Raw genomic sequence first — 5,818 nt, 5'->3', positions numbered from 1 at the left:
CTTCCCTGGTGGCGCAGTGGTTGGGAGTCCGCCTGCCGATGCAGGGGACACGGGTTCGTGCCCCCGTCCGGGAGGATCCCACATGCCGCGGAGCGGCTGGGCCCGTGAGCCATGGCCGCTGAGCCTGCGCGTCCGGAGCCTGCGCGTCCGGAGCCTGTGCTCCGCAACGAGAGAGGCCACAGCAGTGAGAGGCCCGTGTGCCGCAAAAAAAAAAAAAAAAAAAAAAAAAAAAAAAAGAAAAAATATGAAAAGCAACAAGGGAAAAGCAACAAATAACATACAAGGGATTTCACATAAGGTTATCAGCTGATTTCTCAGCAGAAACTCTGCAGGCCAGAAGGGAGTGACATAATATTTTTAAAATGATGAAAGGGAATAACCTACAACCAAGAATATTCTACCCAGCAAGGCTCTCATTCCGATTCAATGGAGAAATCAAAAGGTTTACAGATGAGCAAAAGCTAAGAGAATTCAGCACCACCAGACCAACTTTGCAACAAATGCTAAAGAAACTTCTCTAAGTGGAAAGTAAAAGGCCACAACTAGAAACAAGAAAATTATTAATGGAAAAGCTCACCAGTAAAGGCAAACATACAGTAAAGGTAGGAAATCATCCACGCATAAATATGATATCAAAACCAGCAATTGTGGCAAGAGGAGAGCACAAATAGAAAATATTGCAAATGCATTTGAAATTAAAAGACCAGCAACATAAAACAATCTTGTTTATACATAGATTGCTATATCAAAACCTCATGGTAACTGCAAACTGAAATTCTACAATAGATACACACACAAAAGGAAAAGGAATCCAAACACAACATTAAAGTCAGTCATCGAATCACAAGAGAAGAGAACAAAAGAGGAGGGGGAAAACAGACCTCCAAAAACAAATCCAAAACAATTAACAAAATGGCAATAAGAATATACATATTGATAATTACCTTAAATGTAAATGTTCCAACCAAAAGACATAGACTGGCTGAATGGTTACAAAAACAAGACCCATGTATATGCTGTCTACAAGAGACCACTTCAGATCTAGGGACACATACAGACTGAAAGTGAGGGAATGGAAAAATGTATTCCATGCAAATGGAAATCAAAAGGAAGCTGGAGTAGCAATACTCATATCAGACAAACTAGGCTTTAAAATAAAGTCTTTTACAACAGACAAAGAAGGACACTACATAATGATCAAATGATCAATCCAAGAAGATATAACAATTGTAAATATATGTTTACCCAATATAGGAGCACCTCAATATATAAGGCAAATACTAACAGCCATAAAGAGAAATCGATGCTAACACAATAATAGTGGGGCACTTTAATAACCCACTTTCATCAATGGACAGATCATCCAGACAGAAGACAACCAAGGAAACACAGGCCTTAAATAACACATTAGACCAGGTAGACTTCATTGATATTTATAGAGCATTCCATCCAAAAGCAGCAGAATACACATTACTCTCAAGTGCCCATAGAACATCTTCCAGGTTTGATCACATGCTGGGCCACAAAGCAAGCCTCGGTAAATTTAAGAAAATTGAAATCATACCAAGCTTATCTTTTCCAACCACAATGCTATGAGATTAGAAATAAACTTCAAGAAAAAATCTGTAAAAACACAAACACGAGGAGGCTAAACAATATGCTACTAAACAACCAGTGGATCACTGAAGAAATCAAAGAGATAATTAAAATAATACCTAGAGACAAATGACAATGAAGGCACAATGATCTCAAATCCTATGGGATGCAACAAAAGTAGTCCTGAGAGGGAAGTTTATAGCAATACAATCTTACCTCAGGAAATAAGAAAAATCTCAAACAACCTAAACTTACACCTAAAGCAACTAGAGAAAGAAGAACAAACAAAACCCAAAGTTAGTAGAAGGAAAGAAATCATAAAGACCAGAGCAGAAATAAATGAGATAGAGATGAAGGAAACGACAGAAAAGATCAATGAAACTAAAAGCTAGTTCTTTGAAAAGATAAACAAAATTGATAAACCTTGAGCCAGATTCATCAAGAAAAAAAAGGGAGAGGGCTCAAGTCAATAAAATTAGAAATGAAAAAGAAGTTACAATGGACACCACAGAAATACAAAGGATCATAAGAGACCACTACAAGGAGCTATATGGCAATAAAATGGACAGCCTAGAAGAAATGGACAAATTCTTAGAAACATACAACCTTCCAAGACTGAGCAGGAAGAAATGGAAAATATGAACAGACCAATCAGAAGTACTGAAATTGAAACTGATTTTAAAACTCCCAACAAACAAAAGTCCAGTATCAAATAGCTTCACTGGCAAATTCTATCAAACATTTAGAGAAGAGCTAACACCTATCCTTCTCAAACTATTCCCAAAAATTGCAGATGAAGGAACACTCCTAAACTCATTCTGTGAGGGCACAATCACCCTGATACCAAAAATAGACAAAAGTACCACAAAAGATAAAATTATAGGCCAATTTCACTGATGAAAAGAGATGCAAAAATCCTCAGCAAAATACTAGCAAACCGAATCCAACAACACATTAAAAGGATCATACACCATGAGCAAGTGGGATTTCTCCCAGGGATGCAATGATTTTTCAATATCCGCAAATCAATCACTGTGATACATCACATCAATAAACTGAAGAATAAAAACCACATTATCATCTCCATAGATGTAGAAAAAGCTTTTGACAAAATTCAACAATTTATAATAAAAACTCTCCAGAAAGTGGGCAGAGAGGGAACACACCTCAACATAATAAAGGCCATATATGACAAACCAAGAGCTATAATCATAATCAATGGTGAAAAGCTGAAATCATTTCCTCTAAGATCAGGAACAAGACAAGGATGTCCACTCTTGCCACTTTTATGAAACATAGTTTTGGAAGTCCTAGCCACAGTAATCAGAAAAGAAAAAAGAAATAAATGGACCCAAATTATAAAAGAAGAAGTAAAACTATCACTGTTTGCAGATGACATGATACTATACATAGAAAATCCTAAAGATGCTACCAGAAAACTACTAGAGCTTATCAATGAATCAGTAAAGTTGCAGGATACCCAGAAGTCTGTTGCATTTCTATATACTAACAATGAAAGATTGAAAAGAGAAATTAAAGAAAATCCCATTTACCATCACCTCAAAAAGAATAAAATACCTAGGAATAAACCTACCTAAGGAGACAAAAGACCTGTAGTCCAAAAACTATAAGACACTGATGAAAGATATCAAAGGTGACACAAACGGATGGAAAGATATTCCATGTTCTTGGATTGGAAGAATATTATCAAAATGACTATATTACCCAAGGCAATCTGCAGATTCAATGTAATCCCTATCGAATTACCAATGGCACTTTTCACAGAGCTAGAACAAAAAAGTCTTAAAATCTGTATGGAGACACAAAAGATCCTGAATAACCCAAGCAATCTTGAGAAAGAGAAACAGAGATGGAGCAATCAGGCTCCCTGATTTCTAACTATACTACAAAGCCACAGTCATCAAAACAGTATGGTAGTGGCAAAAAAACAGAAATATAGATCAATGGAACAGGATAGAAAGTCCAGAGATAAACCCACACACCTATGGTCACCTAATCTATGACAAAGAAGGCAAGACTATACAATGGAGAAAAGACAGTTTCTTCAATAAATGGTGCTGGAAAAACTGGACAGCTTCATGTAAATTAAAAAAAAAACTCAACATGGATAAAAGACCTAAATGTAGGACCAGATACTATATAACTCTTAGGGGAAAACATAGGCAGAATGCTTTGCAACATAAATTTCAGTAATATTTTTCCTTATCTCCTAGAGTAATGGAAATAAAAACAAAAATAAACAAATGGGGCCTAATTAGACTCAAAAGCTTTTGCACATCAATGGAAACCATAAATAAAATGAATAGACAACCCATAGAATGGGAGAAAATATTTGCAAACAATGTGACCAACAAGGGATTAATCTCCAGAATTTACAAGCAGCTCATGTGGCTCAATATCAAAAAGCAAACAACCCAATCAAAAAATGGGCAGAAGACCTAAATTGACATTTCTGCAAAGAAGACATGCAGATGGCCAAGAGTCACATGAAATTTGCTCAACATTGCTAAGTATTAGAAAAAGGCAAAGCAAACTACAATGAGATATCACCTCACGCCAGTCAGAAAGGCCATCATCAAAAAATCTGCAAACAATAAATGCTGGAGAGGATGTGAAGAAAAGGGAACCTTCTACACTGCTGGTGGGAATGTAAATTGGTACAGCCACTATGGAGAACAGTATGGAGGTTCCTTAAGAAACTAAAAATAGAGCTACCATATGATCCAGCAATCCCACTCCTGGGCGTATGTCTGGAGAAAAACATGGTTCGAAATTATACATGCACCCAATGTTCCTGGCAGCACTGTCCCCAATATCCAAGACATGGAAGCAACCTAAATGTCCACCAAAAGAGGAATGGATAAAGATGAAGTGGTACATATATACAATGGTATATTACCCAGCCATAAAAAAGAATGAAATAATGCCATTTGCAGCAACATAGATGGACCTGTACATTATCGTACTAAATGAAGTAAGTCAGACAAAGTCAAATGTAATATGATATCGCTTATATGTGGAATCTTAAAATAATGATACAAATGAACTTATTTACAAAACAGAAACAGACTGACAGACTCAGAGCATGAACTTTTGGTTACTGGGGAGGGAGGGGTGGGGGGAGGGATAGATAGGGAGTTTGAGATTGACACGTACACACTGCTATAGTTAAAATACATAACAAGGACCTACTGTATAGCACAGGGAACTCTGCTCAATATTCCGTAATAACCTAAATGGGAAAGGAATTTGAATAAGAACTTATACATGTATAACTGAGTCACTCTGCTGTACACCTGAAACTAACACAACATTGTTAATCAATGATACTCCAATATAAATAAAAATTTAAAAAATAAAGATGAGATTCCTTTAAAAAAAAATAAAACATACACATCTTGACATTAAAATACCGAAAAAAACCCCATGTTCCAGAAGGATGTCAACAATATATTATTCAGATGAAGTTTATAAATTAATAGAAGCCTACTATGTATTTTAATTAACATTATTTATTATGAGTTCATTAAGTTACTCTTTATTAATTTTATATACATTTATATACATTTATAGTAATAACAATATATAAATGGTCTGGGTGAATTCCCAAGAAGATGAAAAACATGGAAATTTATAGAAATGAGGGGAATTGTAGAGGAGTAGGAGTAGTTATCTAAAACCTATGAGAGTGAAAGGAACTGTAATTGCTAACTCTAATTTTTCTTCCTTTTTTTTTTTTTTTTACAGGCATACAAATGCAAATAATTTTAAAAATCTCATAGCTGGTATGTGCCTGAAAGTTACCAGCCATACCTTTTATTTATTTGAATATTATTTTATAAGATTGGAATTAACATTAAAATGGAAACAAAAAAATGTGTAGACATAGATTTTTATAGAGCGAGTTCCATGGAGGCCAATGCAAGGAGGGGAGACATTTTGAGAAAGAATTACTTTGAACTTGACTTGCAAGTTGATAACTGCTGGGGAAGGGAGTTTAATGCAACATAAACTAAGAAATATTATTTTATTTTCTTCTAGCCTTTGAAATGTTTCAACTGAATTAGTAGTCTAAAACTTGGCACTGAAGAGCTAGTAAATAAAGATATTCATTAAATTCAGCAAATAAGTAGAACCCCTTTTCCATTTGATGACAAGGTAGATAATCTTCATGCTTCCTGAATTCTCCCTTAGGACTGAC

Source organism: Delphinus delphis, chromosome 17 (assembly GCF_949987515.2).
Source record: "Delphinus delphis chromosome 17, mDelDel1.2, whole genome shotgun sequence".
Classification (NCBI taxonomy): domain Eukaryota; kingdom Metazoa; phylum Chordata; class Mammalia; order Artiodactyla; family Delphinidae; genus Delphinus; species Delphinus delphis.
This window is presented reverse-complemented; position numbering follows the sequence as displayed.